This window comes from Mobula birostris, chromosome 1 (genome assembly GCF_030028105.1).
Source record: "Mobula birostris isolate sMobBir1 chromosome 1, sMobBir1.hap1, whole genome shotgun sequence".
Classification (NCBI taxonomy): Eukaryota; Metazoa; Chordata; class Chondrichthyes; order Myliobatiformes; family Myliobatidae; genus Mobula; species Mobula birostris.
In genome coordinates, this window is record NC_092370.1 from 109,675,517 (window position 1) to 109,694,698 (window position 19,182).

At 42.2% G+C, this 19,182-nt stretch overlaps 1 protein-coding gene across 3 annotated transcripts in view; it reads right to left on the minus strand.

Annotated features, from left to right (window-relative positions):
- scap (SREBF chaperone) overlaps positions 1–12,789 on the minus strand; it is a 122,943-nt gene extending 110,154 nt beyond the window's left edge. For 2 of the 3 annotated variants that reach the window (XM_072259992.1, XM_072259972.1), the window contains exon 1: positions 12,705–12,789. The gene's annotated coding sequence lies outside the window, so the exon portion shown is untranslated. Of the gene's footprint in view, positions 1–2,153; positions 2,239–12,704 lie in introns of those variants that run through there. The other variant, XM_072259981.1, reaches the window with a different exon arrangement.
- Positions 12,790–19,182: the final 6,393 nt, after the last annotated feature.

Consider the following 19,182-nt stretch of genomic DNA (forward strand, 5'->3'; position numbering starts at 1 on the left):
CCGAGACCCTTCGTCAGGACTAACTGAAGGAAGAGTGAGTAAGGGATTTGAAAGTTGGAGGGGGAGGGATAGAGCCAAGAGCTGGACAGGTGATAGGCAAAAGGGGATACGAGAGGATCATAGGACAGGAGGTCCGGGAAGAAAGACGGGGGGGGGGGGTGGGGACCCAGAGGATGGGCAAGAGGTATATTCAGAGGGACAGAGGGAGAAAAAGGAGAGTGAGAGAAAGAATGTGTGCATAAAAATAAGTAACAGATGGGGTACGAGGGGGAGGTGGGGCCTTAGCGGAAGTTAGAGAAGTCGATGTTCATGCCATCAGGTTGGAGGCTACCCAGACGGAATATAAGGTGTTGTTCCTCCAACCTGAGTGTGGCTTCATCTTTACAGTAGAGGAGGCCGTGGATAGACATGTCAGAATGGGAATGGGATGTGGAATTAAAATGTGTGGCCACTGGGAGATCCTGCTTTCTCTGGCGGACAGAGCGTAGATGTTCAGCAAAGCGGTCTCCCAGTCTGCGTCGGGTCTCGCCAATATATAAAAGGCCACATCGGGAGCACCGGAAGCAATATATCACCCCAGTCGACTCACAGGTGAAGTGTTGCCTCACCTGGAAGGACTGTTTGGGGCCCTGAATGGTGGTAAGGGAGGAAGTGTAAGGGCATGTGTAGCACTTGTTCCGCTTACACGGATAAGTGCCAGGAGGGAGATCAGTGGGGAGGGATGGGGGGGGAATGAATGGACAAGGGAGTTGTGTACGGAGCGATCCCTGCAGAATGCAGAGGGGGGGGGGGGGAGGGAAAAATGTGCTTAGTGGTGGGATCCCGTTGGAGGTGGCGGAAGTTACGGAGAATAATATGTTGGACCCGGAGGCTGGTGGTGTGGTAGGTGAAATAATATGTTGGACCCGGAGGCTGGTGGGGTGGTAGGTGAATAATCTCTTTTTATTTCCTTTTTTAAAGAAAGGGGCTTCCCTTCCTCCACTATCAACTCTGCTCTTAAACGCATCTCCCCCATTTCACGAACATCTGCTCTCACTCCATCCTCCCGCCACCCCACTAGGAATAGGGTTCCCCTGGTCCTCACCTACCAGCCCACCAGCCTCCGGGTCCAACATATTATTCTCCGTAACTTCCGCCACCTCCAACGGGATCCCACCACTAAGCACATCTTTCCCTCCCCCCCCCCCTGCATTCCGCAGGGATCGCTCCCTACACAACTCCCTTGTCCATTCGTCCCCCCCATCCCTCCCCACTGATCTCCCTCCTGGCACTTATCCGTGTAAGCGGAACAAATGCTACACATGCCCTTACACTTCCTCCCTTACCACCATTCAGGGCCCCAAACAGTCCTTCCAGGTGAGGCAACACTTCACCTGTGAGTCGGCTGGGGTGATATATTGCTTCCGGTGCTCCCGATGTGGCCTTTTATATATTGGCGAGACCCGACGCAGACTGGGAGACCGCTTTGCTGAACATCTACGCTCTGTCCGCCAGAGAAAGCAGGATCTCCCAGTGGCCACACATTTTAATTCCACATCTCATTCCCATTCTGACATGTCTATCCACGGCCTCCTCTACTGTAAAGATGAAGCCACACTCAGGTTGGAGGAACAACACCTTATATTCCGTCTGGGTAGCCTCCAACCTGATGGCGTGAACATCGACTTCTCTAACTTCCGCTAATGCCCCACCTCCCCCTCGTACCCCATCTGTTACTTATTTTTATGCACACATTCTTTCTCTCACTCTCCTTTTTCTCCCTCTGTCCCTCTGAATATACCTCTTGCCCATCCTCTAGGTCCCCCCCCCCGCCATCTTTCTTCCCGGACCTCCTGTCCCATGATCCTCTCGTATCCCTTTTGCCTATCACCTGTCCAGCTCTTGGCTCTATCCCTCCCCCTCCTGTCTTCTCCTATCATTTTGGATCTCCCCCTCCCCCTCCAACTTTCAAATCCCTTACTCACTCTTCCTTCAGTTAGTCCTGACGAAGGGTCTCAGCCTGAAACGTCGACTGCACCTCTTCCTACAGATGCTGCCTGGCCTGCTGCGTTCACCAGCAACTTTGATGTGTGTTACTTATACGTTCAAGTTAGGATATCCATGTTTGTTTGTGAGAAGTTCAGGGTTGACTTGCAAAGTTCATAGCACCTCACCTGAGTCCATTATTACTTGGCCCTTGGAGATGCCTGCAATCTGGACAAATGCATCTGGCTAAGCTGCCTGCCAGAAAATTCTTGTCCTCTCCATGAGCAGAAAGCACAAAGGCACATCAGCGGCTCCACTTTATTAGGAGTTTGAAGAGATTATTTGGTAACTTAAAGTACAGTACAAATTTATATAGATGTACTGTGAAGAGCATTCTGATTGGTTGCATCAATGCCTGGTAATGAAGCCTGCAATGCACAGGACTGCAAGAGAATTGAGCAAGTTGTAGTCTCAGCCAGTTCCATAATAAGCACAATTCACCTTTCCATTAAGGATATCTTTAAGAGGAAGTGCCTTTAGATTGTGGCATCCATCTTTACAGACCCTTCTTACCCAGGACAGGCATTCTTCATGTTACTGGAGTTTGAAGATCCATACTCAGTGTTTTAAGACCAGCTTCTTCTCTTTGCCATCAGAATTCCCAACAAGCCATGAACACTACCTTGTTATTCATCTTTAACCTTTGGCTTCGGCAGTGAGAGGTCCCCACCTTCTTCAAGCAGGCTTCAATTACACCGGTGCCGAAGAACATGGTAACCTGCCTCAATGATCATCGTCCAGTAACACTTACATCCAATGTGATGAAGTGTTTTGATAGGTTGGTGATGAAACATATCAACTCCTGTCTGAGAAGTGATTTGAATCCAGTTCATTTTATCTAACAGTACTTCGGGTCCACAGCAGATGCCATTTCATTGGCTCTTTACTCAACCCTGGAACATCTGGACAGCAAAGATGCATAAATCACAATCACAATGTTCTTTATCACAGCTCAGCATTCAATGCTACCATTCCCTCAACAGCTTGTCCTCAATACCCCCCTGTGCAATTAATCCTCAATCTCCTCACTTGCAGACTCCATTCAGTTCCATGGCAACAACATCTTCTTAACAATCTCCATCAGCACAGGTGCACCACAAAGCTGTGTGCTTTGCTCCCTGCTCTACTTGCTTTACACTTAAGACTGTGTGGCTAAGCACAGCACCAATTCAGTTATGAGGAGGGATTGAGTCACCTGGGACTGTACTCACTGGAATTCAGAAGAATGAGAGAAGATCTCATAGAAATATGTAAAATTATGAAAGGGATAGATAAGTTAGAGGCAGGAAAGTTGTTTCCACTGGTAGGTGAGACTAGAACTAAGGGACATAGCCTCAAGATTCACAGGGGAATTGATTTAGGATAGAGATGAGGAGGAGCTGCTATTCCCAGAGAGTGGTGAATCTGTGGAATTCTCCGCCCAATGAAACAGTGGAGGCTACCTCAGTAAATATATTTAAGACAAGGTTGGTTAGATGTTTGCACAGTAGGAGAATTAAGGGTTATGAGGAAAAGGCAGGTAGGTGAAGATGACTCTATGGCCAGATTAGCCATGATCTTATTGAATGATGGAGCAGCCTTGACAGGCCAGATAGCCTACTACTGCTCCTATTTTTTATGTTCTTATGTTCAAGGACTCTTCACCTCACATTTATTGCCTAGTTATTTATTTTTTTCTTTTGCTTCTACATAGTTTGTTGACTTTTGCACATTGATTGTTCTGTTGTGTCGGATCTTTGATTGATTCTATTGTTTCTTGGATTTACTGTGTATGGCCACAAGAAGACAAATCTCAGGGTTGTATATGGTGACCAACCAACATGTACTTTGATAATAATTTACTTTGCACTTTTTACTTTTATAACTTGTAGTAATTTTTATCCCTTGCACTATAATGCTGCTGCAAAATAACCAATTTCATAACATGCATGTCAGTGATAATAAACCTGGTTCCGATTCTGAACTCTCCTTTTATGTTTTTATTACGGCGAGCAACAGATAAAAACAATAAAATCGCGCCTCCCTTATCCAATTCTGAAACCTGCTCCTCCAGAATGGCTGGGGCTCAACTTGCAGCACATGGCAGATTGAAGCGTCCACGTTTTTTTGGAAATATGTTGTTGTGGGAATGGAAACACTATTGCTTAAGGACCGCAAGGGTTAAGCCTGTTTGGTAATTTACTTGGACTTCTCTTCACTGGCTAGGAACCTTTATTTTCAGTTCTCTCCTGCTTCTGACAGAAGTGTACTGAGATGAGTTTCATAGCATCCATATTTTTGAAAAAAGTACTGAGGCAAGAGACTACAGATATGAGAAATTCTGTAGATGTTGGAAATCCAAAGGCACACACGCATACTGCTGGAGGAACTCAGCAAGCCAGGCAGCATCTATGGAAAAGAGTAAACAGTCAATGTTTTGGGCACAGACCCTTCATCAAAACGACTATAAGAGACTACAGGTGCTGGAATCTGGAGCAGTAATTAAGGATTCACTATGCAGTTCTGATTGCTGTTGAGAACTGATTTCTGCATATTTCAGAAGCTGTTTGGTTCACAATGCACACCTGATAGGGATGGGCAGACACATGAACATTGCACAATGATCAGCTTCATTGCTGTGAGATTGAAATAATATGGATTAATGTGATAAATTGTAAGAATTGTGTGTTATAATGAGGGGCTCTACAGGGGGGAAGGGCTAGATTGATCTTGGAGAAGGTTAAAAGCACAACATCATGGTCAGAACAGCCTGTACTGTTCGATGCTTTACGTTTGAAAATTGTTAAAGGAAAAGGGAGGGGAAATGCATTTGGTGGTAGAATAATTTTACATCTGGCACACATTACAAAGAATAGTTTGTTGAATGCAGACAATGGTATATTATAAGAACTAGGGATTGTCTATCCTTGGCCTCTTTAGTTGATGGGGAGAAGCAGAGGTGTGAGAAATTCATGGAATGTGTTCAAGGAACTGCCCAGCACACAACTTGTGCTGTGTTTTGTAACTCCAAACACTAATCAGAAGAAAACCACAGGAGCTGGCAAGACGTGTATTCTTTGTTTTACTTTAGTGAGGCACGCACGTACGACGTGATGGCATAATATTGCATGCCATTCATGTACTTGTTACATATAACTCTGAAATGAATTATGTAAAGAATGCTTAATCAAAAAGATTTACATTATTACTCAATTATTGAAATATTGAATACACAACACTCTTCCCTGCTTAGCTATAAACTCCAACTAAAAAAAATACATCTCAATTGAAACAAGTAACGTATTGCTCCAGAGCAGCAATGGCTCAGAGTTTCTGGGAGTGATTCAGAAGGCACAGGATAGGTACATCCCAAAGAAGAAGTATTCCCGAGGCAGAATGATGAAACCATGGGTGATATGGGAAGTCAAGGCCTACGTAAAAAGCAAAATACAGGGCATATGATAGAGCAAAAATTAGTGGGAAGTCAGACGATTGGGAAACTTATAAAAAGCAGAAGGCAACTAAAAAAGCCACAAGGAGAAAAAAGATGAAATATGAAACTAAGCTGGCCAATAATATCAAAGAGGATACCAAAGGTTTTCACAGGTATTTAAAGAGTGCTGTACATGAAGCTGCTTAACAAGATAAGAGCCCATGATATTACAAGATACTTGTATGGATAGAGCATTGGTTGCCTGTCAGGAGGCAAAGAGCGAGAATAAAGGGAGTCTTATCCGTTAGTGCCGGTGACTAGTGGTGTCCCGCAGGTGTTGGTATTAGGACCACTTCTTTTTAAGTTATATGTCAATGAGATGGATGACAGAATTAATGGCTCTGTGGCCAAGTTTGTAGACCATGTGAAGATACAAGGGACTTAGACAGATTTGGAGAATGGGCAAGGATATGGCAGATGGAAGACAGTGTCAAGAAGTGTATGGTCATGCACTTTGGTAAAAGGAATAAAAGCACAAACTATTTTCTAAACGAGGAGAAAATTCAAAAATCCAAGTCCTCGTGCAGGATTCACTAAAGGTTAACTTGCAGGATGAGTTGATGGTAAAGGCGGCAAATGCAATGTTAGCATTAATTTCGAGAAGGCTAAAATATAAAAGCATGGAAGTAATGATGCAGCTTTATAAGGCACTGGTGTGAGTAGTTCTTACTCTTGTGGGATGACATCCTTCCTGACCAGGTAGATTACTCGGCTTGGCAGGTGAGATGTTAACTCATTCCACAGATGCTGCCTGACCTGCTTTGTTTCCAGCATTTATGCTTTCATTGCAGTACATGTAATTTCCCTTCTTGTCCTCACTTGCAGACCAACAGACATTCTGGAACTTCAGAAAACCACTGTCATCCACTTCTATTTAAAATTCTTTTCTTGATTATGCAATCCTTGCAAACTCCTAATCAATCACAAATCTTTCTTTCTTATTTCTATTCCAACTCCATTTCAATCCCCTCAATGCAACAATTAATATTGGCTGTGACCAAATTATCATACTCTGTGATATTCATTATCACCATCATCTGTAATACATTTATCTGATGCCCAAATCTATCATACTGCCTTAACTTGTCCCTATTCGTAATCAACTAATCAGTCAGGCATCTCAACCAATGACTTCCATGCTCTTTATCACATTTTCAGAAAGCTCGAAAATCATGCCCTACACCATTATTTATCTCATGTGCACCGGAGTCCATGAAAGCATGATCAACAGTTTCTAATATATGTTAATATTTGTATTTGCAAACTGTAACTCTTCCTTAATCTAGTTTGTACTAGTCATGGAGAAGCAAAATATCCTCCATGTGAACAATAGGAAGACCTCCTTCCAAAATCCATGCTAGTACTTCCCAGCAATTTATCAACACAACACAGAAAACATCCTATCTGGATGCATCACTGGTTGGTATGGTAACTGCTCCGCAGAAGACCACAAAACACTACACTGAGCCGTGGACACGGCTCAGCACATCATAGAGACCAGCCTCCCCTCCATGGACTCTGTCTACAAGCTCCAGATATTCCCTCTTCTTCACCTGCCCTGAAGGGCAGAAGATTTAAAAAAAAAGCCTGAAAGCACACACCACCAAGCTCAGGAGACCAGGTGAGACTAACGAATGGTCCACTAAAATGGGACTCTTGACCTCAGTCTACCTCATTATACCCTTGTACTTAAATGTCTGCCTGCTCTGTAACTATAGCACTGAGTTCTGCATTGTTAATTGTTTCCCACTTTTAATTGAAAATCACTATTCATGATCACTCTGATGGGACTGCCAAGATGCTGGAGCTGGAACAAAGGACTACATGGATCTGAGCAGCAGAAAGTTATAGAATATAGAATCTTGCTGATTATCATCCAATCAATCTACTCGATCAACAACAAAGGAAAATAAGATGTCCCTAACACTATCAAATGGCATTTATTCCAAACTGATGTCCAATTTGAATTTTTCCAGAGCTGCTTCCTCAGCACAGCCTCTGTTCAAAGAGACCAAAGAGATAAATACTGTAGGTAAGATATGAATGATTATCCTTGACATCATTGCAGTAGAAAACAAATACATCAACAAAGCCTGGTTAAACATTCAATCGCTTAGTATCATGGGAAACAAACTCCAATGGCTAGACTCAGTCTTCTCAGAGAAAAAGATGGTTGTACTTGTTGGGAGTTTGATCATCCTAGCCACAGGACATAGCTGCAGGAGTAACTCATTGATCCAACAATTTAGTAATAAAACAGAATTCTGGAAGAACTCAGTGAAGCAGCTGTGAAGCCAAAACATGAATGTCAACACTTCAGGCCAAGACACAGCATCAGGACAGATTGTCAGCATGTCACAATTCAAGGCCAGATAGAAGAGACCAAGCAGATGACAGGCGGAATCAGGTGAGGGCGACACAGGGCAGAGGTTGGCAGGTGATAGGTGGAAGGAGATGATGGGCAGATGGAAGCAAGTGTTGGGGGGGTGGTAGGAAAGAAAGAGAACGGGAAAGGTGAAAAAAGTGGGATGAAAATTAGGTAAACAGAAGAATGTGAAATACAAGTGGGAGGAGAACAGACGATATGTATCACCTGAAACCAGAAAATTCAATGTTCAAATCCAAGCTCCCAACAGAATACAAGATGTTGTTCTTACAACCTGAACTTGGTCTTCTGTAATCCTGGATAAGGTCAAGGTCAGCTACCAACAACTGCACCCAAAACATCAATTTCCCTCTACATTCACAGTCTTGATGCAGGGTCTCAACATGAAAGGTTGACTATATATCCTTTTGCTTCCAGATCCTGCAGAGTTTCTCAGCATATTTTCCTCCAGTACCTGCTTTCTTGATTCATTGATGATCACCTTTCCATCATAAGATCTGACAAGCAATAATACAGAAAATGCTAAAGTGTACTCAAAGCCGGTTCCTTAATGTTGTTTCAGCTGGGGAATAATGCAGATAAGACCAGCTCCTAATGAAACGCTCCCAGTGGTGTGTGTAGCTTCTGACAACCAAGCCCAACTCTTGGCTTTCACGTGTGGCTCAGCTACTATGCCCAGATGAAGGGGCAAAGGCAGGTTACAGAAACCTTAAAACCAGTCACTTAGGGCAGATGGGACTGGTGAGCCATGTTAGGCAACTCATCTAGAAGGAAAAAGCTGATCTCAAACCCCCGCTGCCTTGCACTACACCCACTCATGGGGAAGGCTTCAGGAGTAAACCCCAAGGACTGGCAACTCCTGCGATCCGGCTGGTGCCAAACTGTTTTGGTCTCTACTGTTCCTTTTGATTCATTAACTGTGTGGAAAGAGGGAGCCTGCTACATGGGTGACAGCTCGCTCTCCTTATCACACTGCCCTGGATTGCATATCACGTAGACAGCTGAAACAGAACATCTATGGTCAACCCTGACCAGTGGAGGGCCTCACTCATCAGTTCAAATTGTAAGAAGAACATCTTCTTGTATTCAGACAGCATGTATGAAGACGGAAACAGGGTTAATATTAAGTTCATTCTGGTTCTCTCTCCACAGTTGTTGCATTGACTCGTGGAGTCAACATTATCTATTATTTATTTCTAATTCTATCCTGCAGGTTTCTTTGGATATTAGTTCAACCAGGAATCCGCTGCTGGTATCCTGCCCACACCAATTCTTATTCAAACCTCCACCACATCCTCTGAGTAAATACCAGTGCACATGCAATGGAAATTTAATGATTTCTTACTTTGATTTGTTCAATAGTTAAGATTGTATCTATTTTGAGACCATATTTCATAATACTTTTTCACCAATTTATTACTTGGTATCTGCATTCCATGACCCAGGAATGTAATGAACTATAAAATGCCAAAAATCATAAGGCAGTTATTGTTTCCTTTATTCTTCCCATTCCATCTACCTGTTCAACCCTGAACATAATGCATTATTTAATCGATAACACACCCTATAAGGTATTTTTTTTTAAATGAAGCATTTAACATGTAACATGTAGTAAATCTATTAGTCATAATCAGTCACCACACAATATAATTCTCTGATACATGACAAAAAAACCTTGTTAAATAATATTATTAATCAATGCTTATATGAATCTTCTGTAAAGGAACAATATGTTGTATGGAACAGAAGATCCACCCAGCAGCTTCCAATGCTCCTGAACACACAGTCACTGTTGTAGGGATAGACAGAGGGTGGTGAATCTATGGAATTTGTTGCCACGGGCAGCAGTGGAGGCCAAGTCATTGTGTGTATTTAAGGCAGAGATTGATAGGTATCTGAGTAGCCAGGGCATCAAAGGTTATGATGAGAAGGCGGGGGAGTGGGACTAAATGGGAGAATGGATCACCTCATGATAAAACGGCGGAGCAGACTTGATGGGCCGAATGGCTGACTTCTGCTCCTTTATCTTATGGTCTTATGGATAGGATCAGTCTTCTGGAATGACACCATGGAAAGCATCTGGCTCAGATGGTATCCCTGGTATTGTTTTAGATCTTGTGCAAATCAGCAAGCTGGGGTATTTGCACACATTTTTTAGCCCCTTCTTGCTTCAGTCTGAGGTTCCCGTCTGCTTTAATAAGACCGTTATTATCCTGTTAGCTAAGAAAAACAAGATAACATGCCTTAAAAAGCACGTCTCAGTGGTTCTGACATCCACGATCTTGAAGTGTTTCAGAGGCTGGTCATGGCATGCATTAACTCGACAACCTCGACCCACTGCAATTCCCTTACCGTTGAAACATGTCTGCAGCAGAAGCTGTCTCCCTGACCCTATGCTCATCTCTGAAGCATCAGAACTGTAAGGGCACCTATGCTAGACTACTGCTTATTGACTTTAGCTCCACCACCAACAATATAATTCCAAGCAAGCTCATCTCCACACTGCTGGAGCTAGGACTCAACACCCCTCTTTGCACTCTTCGTTGACTTCCTGACCAGCAGACAACAATCAGTAAGGACAGGCCGCAACATGTCCACCCTGATTATCTTCAACACTGGTGCACCACACAGCTGCTTCCTCTGCCTCCTATTGCTCCCCATACACTCATGACTGCATGGCCAGGTTCTGCTTTAAATCCAGCAGTGCTTCCCAACCTAAGATCCAGACCCCTTGTTTAATGGTATTGGTCCATGGCATAAAAAATGATGGGAACCCCTGATTTACAGGTTTGTAGATGATGCCACAGTAGTGGGCCATATTTCAAATAACCATGAGTCAGAATACTGGAAGGCAATACAGAGCCTAGTGACATGGTGTTATGACAACAATCTTTACCTCAAAGTCAGCAAAATAAAAGAGTGGGTAATTGACTTCAGGACAGCGGAGGGGCTGCAATCCTCCTGTTCACATCAATCGCGCTGAAGTCAGGAGGGTTGAGAGAATCAATATCCTGCGAGTGAACATCACCAAAAACTGGCCCTGGTCCAACCACGTTGACTCCATGGCCAAGAAAGCTTTCCAGCAGCTTTACTTCCTCAAGCATTTGACATGTCCCCTTTGACCATTAACAAATTTTTATTAGTGCAACATATCCTATCTGGATGCATTATGTTGTAATAAGGCTACAGAACAATTCCCTGGTACAATAAGGTGGATTCTTGATCTCATAATCAACCTTGTTGTCACCTTGCATCTTTCAGTATACTTGCACTGCACTTCCTCTATAACTGTAATACTTTACTCTACACTCTATCTTATCTTGTACTACCTCAATGCAATGTTGTTATAAATTGATCTGTATGAATAGACAGCAAGCAAGTTTTCCCATGCAGCAGTAATAAACAAACTTACCAATCGTTAATGATGGATATACAGAAAGATGTGGAGACAAAATTATCCCAAATATCAAAGCTGAAAGCATCAATATCATTTAAATATAGAAGAGTTTTGATAGATCTAACCAACAAGGAGTTGAACAAATTTGGTAAAACTTTTCAAGTTCATTTTATTGTCAATCAATCGCACACATGTATACCACCAAACAAAACAACATTCCTTCAGACAGACCATCCCGTACAGGATGTAAATAGTTCAATTATTTTTTAAACAAAGGCATTTTAAGATGGCAAAACAGAGTTTAAAAAAAAATAAAAGCTTTAGATGTACATCTCACTAACTGATGTGGTCTTGGTTCACTCCACAAAATATTATTTAGAAACTGATTAGTGATTTCATTTGGAAAGAGTAAAATGCAGAAATTTATAACAAATAATAACACCTGGTACTTTTAACTATTTTGAAATTGTTGATATATTACTCCATTGTTAATTATGCAGGGATCTAATCACTAACGCACACAAAATGCTGGAGGAACTCAGCAGGCCAGGCAGCATCTATGGAAAAAGAGCACAGTTTATGTTTTGGGTTGAAACCTATCAAAGAGTTCCATGTCCTGCCAAAGGGTTTTGGCCCGAAACGTCGACTGTACTCTTTTCCATCGATGCTGTCCAGCCTGCTGAGTTTCTCCAGCATTTTGTGTATGTGTTGCTCGGATTTCCAGCATCTGCAGATTTTCTCTTGTATCTGAACATTAATATCAGCTTTAGAAAAATGGGGCAGAACAATGAATTCTGATCAAAGAGAGTATTAGTTCAGAGAAATAATCAGAACTATGCTCTAGTTAATAAAACAGTAAACTACAAAAAAGAAACAGGCAACACAGAATAAAAGCAAAATCTGAATTGTACAGAGAGGTATCAAACCTTGGTACGTGCAAGTATGAAGTTGGAGGTTAAGGATCAAAATCGATGATAAAACATGGACATCAAAAACCTACAGAAGAATTTGAGTCTCGATACTTCAACAAAAGCAAAGCCTAACAAATTATAGTGCAGTTACATAGCTTTTTTTAAAAAATAAGAAATTTAGCACACATTTCACTACAGAAAAACTTATTATATTTCAAAGCTTCAATTTAGACTTTTTTTTTGCAACAAAAAGAATCGGAAACTATCAGAACAAGATGTCCTGACCGGCATGGACGCAGATGGGTGCCGGGTTTCTATTCAACGAGTAAAACCAGCATATATTTCAAACAAAGTAATAGCGTAAAGTGCAGTAGGAGCATACGAATGCTAGACCCATACAGTACAGGGATTGGGCCTAGCTGGGCTGCTCACACTCACACATTGTACAGACCCGGGAAACCACAGTCCACCAGCGGCGTTAATCGACCGATTACACTGTGGTGCGCTCCTTACCTGCAACCGCTCTTGACCGATCCTTGATCGCTCTGGTAACTGGAATAAAGTCCCTGAGTTTCAGCAGAGGCACCACTCGAGCGCGTCTCCCCAGTAACACGCGGGGCCCCGCCACTTCCTTGTGTGCGCGCATGGCAAACCCCGCTCACATACCCGCTGCGCGCTCTCGAAACACGTCGAAGGACTCAGGAGCACGCAGGCGCCAGTCCTCCTGCCAAGGCCAATGTTGGAGGTTTGGACAGCGGATAATTCCCACTTCGTTTTATTTTGCTGTGTTCATACGCACTCAACTCTCTGTCTTTTTTAAAAAAAAAGGTGCGAAATAGGACAGCAATAAAAAGGAAACAAGTAACTTTTCTAAAGCGAATGCCACTTGCCTGCGAGGGTAAAAACTGGATAATTTGGCAGATGAATGTGTGGCTGAAGAATTAGTGCAGGGGTCAGGGTTTCAGATTTCTAGGATCATTGGGATCTCTTCTGGGGATTGGATGACCTGTACAAAAAGGATGGGTTACACTTGAACCTGAGTGGGGAGTGGGGAGTCCAATATTCTTGCAAACAGATTTGCTAGAGGTGCTAGGGTTTGAAATAATTTGGCAGGGGTTGAGAACCGGAGTGATAAGGCTGAGGATGGACCAGTTGGTATACAACTGGATGCGGTGTGTACTGGGCAGTGAAGGACAGGCAGATGATAGGGCAAAATTGCAGTCAGTGGGACGAGTTGAAGTGTAACAAGAGGCCAAAATCAAAAAGGGCGATGAATACAGGACTGCTGGTATTATATATGGACACACACAGCGTTCAGAATAAGATAGATGATCTTGTAGCACATTTAGAGATTAGCAAGTATGATATGCGCATCACTGAGTGGTGGTTGAAAGATCACAGCTGGGAGCATAATATCCAAGAATACACATTGGGGGAATGGGCAATGAAGTGGCAGATGGAATATAGTGTAGGGAGGTGGAAGCTGAAGGAATAAACATGTGGACTATATTCTAAACGAGGAGAACATTTAAAAATCAGAGGTACTTGAGAGTCCTCATGAAGGATTCCCTAAAGCTTAACTTGCAGGTCGAGTTTGTGATAAGGAAGGCAAATGCTACGTTAGCATTCATTGAAAGGACTAGAATATAAAAACAAAGATGCAATGCTGAGGCTTTATAAGGCAATGATCAGACATTTATTATTGTGAGCAGTTTTGGGCTGCTAGAATGTTTTCGGAGAATGAAAGCCCTAATCTATGAGTAGTGTTTTATGGCTCTGGGCGTTTACTCGCTAGTTTAGAAAAATAAAGTGGGCGGTGGGGAAGCAATCTCACTGAAACCTACTGAATAATGAAAGGCCTAGATAAGGGTGGCCATTAATGGGATAATCTAGGACCAAAGGGCATAACCTTAGAAGGATATCTCCTTCGTACAGAGATGAGGAGAAATTTCTTTAGCCAGAGTGTGGTGAATCTGCGGAATGCATTGATATAGATGGCTGTGGAGGCCAAGTCATTGGGTACATTTAAAGTGGAGTTTCTTGATTAGTGAAGGTGGCAAAAGTTACAGGGAGAAGGCAGGAGAATGAGAATGACAGGGATAATACTTCAGCCGTAATGGAATGGCAGAGCAGAGTCGATGGGCTGAATTCTGCTCCTACGTCTTAAGGTCTTTATCGAGGCAGTGAAAGTAAGAGAGTCTGTGGAGTGAAGGATGGCATCCGTGATATGTTGATCAGAACCTCATCAGTTTCTTGCATGATGCATTTGGATAGATGGTGCATTGATAAAAATGCGGGTCAAATCAGACACACCAAATTGATGAAAAGCTCAACAACTGCCAAAACCCTAATCATTATAGTTTAGAAACACTACAACCATTCTGACCACCTTGCTTAAAATTGACTTTTTTGTTCTAATCATATTCTCCTCTAAAAAATTGTGCATAATTTATGACTAATTCATTTTTTGTGAATGCTGCTTATATGAAGCTAGGTGCCTGTGATGCTGCTGCACGTTTTTCATTGCACTTGTATATCACATGTACCTGTGCATATGACAGTAAACTAGACCTGACATATGCATCTATTTTAAAAAACTGCTGTTCAAAGATCTCCTGTTTCAAAGGTCAATGGAAGCAGAGACCTAACAATAATTCTCATAAAAATGGCACATTTCGTAATGATATGAAAGTCCATTCAGCAAAGTGATTCCGTGCTGGTTCAGTGCAATTCCCTTTCACAAGCCCATTAACTTCCTCCTTGCTCTTCTAGCATCTACCAATGCACTGGATAATTTACAGTAGTCAACTAATCTGCTAACCAACATTTCTTTCAGATGTGGGAGAAAATTAGAGCCAACTAGAAAACATAGAGGAAAACCATATGGCCAGAAGCATACTCCACCCTGACAGCATTGGAGGTCAGGAACATTCCTGGTTACCAGGTCCTGCTATATCATTATGCTTTATAAACAGTGAACCCAAGTTCTAAATCCTTTCCACATCCACTTTGCCATGACTATACAGGATTCGATATGTCTTAATGAAGTCCCTTTAATTCTTCTAAACTCCACAGATGAAACCTTCCATCAGAAGACAGCACACATCCCTTACTCACTCTTCCTTCAGTTAGTCCTGACGAAGGGTCTCGGCCTGAAACGTCGACTGCACCTCTTCCTAGAGATGCTGCCTGGCCTGCTGCGTTCACCGGCAACTTTGATGTGTGTTGCTTGAATTTCCAGCATCTGCAGAATTCCTGTTGTTTACACACATTCATAATATTAATCTAGTAATCCTCCCTGAAGATGTTCTAGTAGGTTAAATGAATACTGTAAGTGGCAAGAGATTCCCATTGAACTTTGTTGGGAAAATGGCAATTCAGTACTATTCAGGCCCTTAGGGTAACTACTTTATAGGCATCCATTAGTCCCATGAGACCATGGATTTGCACCTTGGAAGGTTTCCAGGGTGCAGGCCTGGGCAAGGCTGTATGGAAGACCAGCAGTTGCCCATGCTGCAAGTCTCTCCTCTCCATGCCACCGATGTTGTCCAAGGGAAAAGCATTAGGACCCATACAGCTTGGCACTGGTGTCGTCGCAAAGCACTGTGTGGTTAAGTGCCTTGCTTAAGGACACAACACACTGCCTCAGCCAAGGCTCGAACTAGCGACCTTCAAATCACTAGACGAATGCCTTAACCACTTGGCTACGCGCTAACCCAGGTAACTACTTTAAGTAGCATTAAAAATCATAGAAACAGAAAACATACAGCACAATACAGGCCCTTCGGCCCACAAAGCTGTGCTGAACATGTCCCTATCTTAGAACTACCTAGGCTTTATCCATAGCCCTCTATATTTCTAAGCTCCATGTAGCCATCCAGGAGTCTCTTAAAAGACCCTATCGTTTCCGCCTCCACCACCGCCGCCGGCAACCCATTCCACGCAGTCACCACTCTCTGCGTAAAAAAACTTAGCCCTGACATTTCCTCTGTACCTACTTCCAAGCACCTTAAAACTGTGCCCTCTTGTGCTAGCCATTTTAGCCCTGGGGAAAAGCCTCTAACTATTCACACAGTCAATGCCTCTTATTATCTTGTACACCTCTATCAAGTCACCACTCATCCTCCGTTGCTTCCAAGGAGAAAAGGCAGAGTTCACTCAACCTATTCTCATAAGGCACGCTCCCTAATCCAGGCAACATCCATGTAAATCTCCTCTACACCCTTTCTATGGTTTCCACGCCTTTCCTACAGTGAGGTGACCAGAATTGATCACAGTACTCCAAGTGGGGTCTGACCAGGGTCCTATATCGCTCTTAAACTCAATCCCACAATTGATGAAGGCCAATGCACCGTATGCCTTCTTAACCACAGAGTCAACCTGTGTAGCAGCTTTTAGTGTCCTATAGACTCGGACCCCAAGGTCCGTCTGATCCTCCACACTTCCAAGAGTCTTACCATTAATACTATATCCTGTCATCATATTTGACCTACCAAAATGGACAACCTCACACTTATCTGGATTGAATTGCATCTGCCACTTCCCAGCCCAGTTTTGCATCCTATCAATGTCCCGTTGTAACCTCTGACAGCCCTCCACGCTATCCATAACACCCCCAACCTTTGTGTCATCAGCAAATTTACTAACCCATCCCTCCACTTCTTCATCCAGGTCATTTATAAACATCACAAACAGTAGGTGTCCCAGAAGAGATCCCTGAGGCACACCACTAGTCACCGGCCTCCATGCAGAATACGTCCCATCTACAACCACTCTTTGCCTTCTGTGGGCAAACCAGTTCTGGATCCACAAAGCAATGTCCCCTTGGATCCCATGCCTCCTTATTTTCTCAATAAGCCTTGCATGGGGTACCTTATCAAATGCCTTGCTAAAATCCATATATACATCAATAGGTATGTGAAAGAGAATAAGTAACAAGGTCATAGGGAATTAAGGGGGGGGGCGGTGGAGAATGGGACTGATGGCATTATGCTTCATACAACCTCACTAAAAAAAAGTTATCAATAGTGTAATAATACTCATAAGATTCTGTGCATAAATTGATCATTAGATTTACAGAATTATAATCTGTTAAAGCACAAGCCATGTAGCTTATCAAGCCTTTGCCTGCTTCTATTCTATCAGAGCAGTCCTGAAACCTCTCTACACTCTCCACACACAACTCTGCAGATCAATCTCACAAGCTCCAACTAATTTCCTTCTGAAAGAAAACCAGAAAATTATTAATGACAGGAATCTGAAATTGAAACAGAGGACTCTGGAAACACTCATCATCTGAAATAGCAGAAATAGAGAAACTTTTTCTCTACCTGACCAACTGAATGCTTCCAACAGTTTCAGTTCTTCTGAAAGTACTGATCATTTTTTATTTCCACCAACTGTATTTAAGATGCATCTTCTTTTAATCAATAGCACAAAGTGAGCCTTTTTTTTAGCTGCAGTCTTTAATAATAATAATAACACAAGAAAAAGGAGGACGAGTTGGCCATTCAGCTCCTCACATTTGCTTTCCATTCAACAAGATCACAGGTAATTGCACTGGAATGAAATCAGTCACTGATCCTTCATAGCCCTCGAGTAGAAATTCTATAGGCTCACACCTTGAATGAAGAAAATTATCCTTATTTTCATCCTAAGGTTCATCCTGACGTAAAGCCAATATGCAAAATCAGCTAATCTTAAAATGTTGTTCTCCTTGTGAGGTTAACATTCCCTATAATAAATCAGTGAAAATGAAGCCATTCAGAGCTATAAGATTTAGGTTCACTTTCATTTGTATTGTGTTCATAAATAGTTTAAATTATCTGGAAGACTCTGGAAAAACTTATGGCAAACAATTTTCAAGCTAGTAAAAATTAAAACTGAAGTCTTCAGTTTCTCTTGTCTTGTAAAAAATCTGCAAAGTCCTTGTCCAGTTCTTTGTCTGTGCTCAGTAATTGGGCTGAAGTTCAAGTCCACTACAGCTTTATCATTTGAAGCCTGGTCATTACGAAAGCGACAATATTGAACATTAAATAAATAGCTGAAAGTTCTCTCAGAATTATTACTATATTATTTATTTCATTCAATAGAGATACTTTGTTTCAAAATCTTGGAAAATCCTTGGTTCAATATTCGTTTCCTTGGCACTCCTGATATGCTCTTCTTTCTTCCCTGTGGAATTCTTCACCACACAGAGCAGTGTAAGCAAGCTTACCAGAAATATTTAAAGAGAAGGTAGATTGTTGGAAGATCAGGAGATTGATGGATACAGCTCAGAGGAGATGAGGTCCAAGACTAATCAGCATTGATGATATTGAATGGTGGGGCAGGTGTGAGGGACAAGGGGACCTGTTCATATATGCTGTGTGCTTATGTAATTATTACATTTATCAGTTCCTAAATGACATTTTAAATAAAAATGTTGGAGTCCATATGCTTCCATCCATTGTTTTCCTAATTATAAAAGTTGTGTAGAATTTCATATTTCTTTTAAGTTTTACCGTATACTTTTTCTAAACTAATTATTTTTATCTTTTTTAGTTACAAGTTTTTGCACTTCTGCATATGATTTCATTGTTTCCTACTGCCCTTCCTGTTTCAGTCATTTACAACAGCATTCTTCAGCAATCATAATAGGTATAAAGTCCTTCTGTACCATGGAAGTACAATTCTGAATATCTCCTTTTAATCTACTCTCTTTTCATTAATTGGTCTTCCATTGAAGTCTGTATCACTTAACTGTAGGTTCTGCAGATGCTGGAGATCTTGAGTAACATACAATGTGGAGGAACTCCTGATGAATCATTTTGGCCTGAAACGTTGACCATTTATTCCCATAGATACTGCCTGACCTGCTGTATGTGTTACTCAAATATAGAAGTCTAGTTGCCATTTTACATTTTCCCTTTTTTTTTTACCCCCAGCGCAATTCCAAACAATATTTTGTGAAACGCAATGGATTATTGCTCAATGCAGATAGCCTGGAACT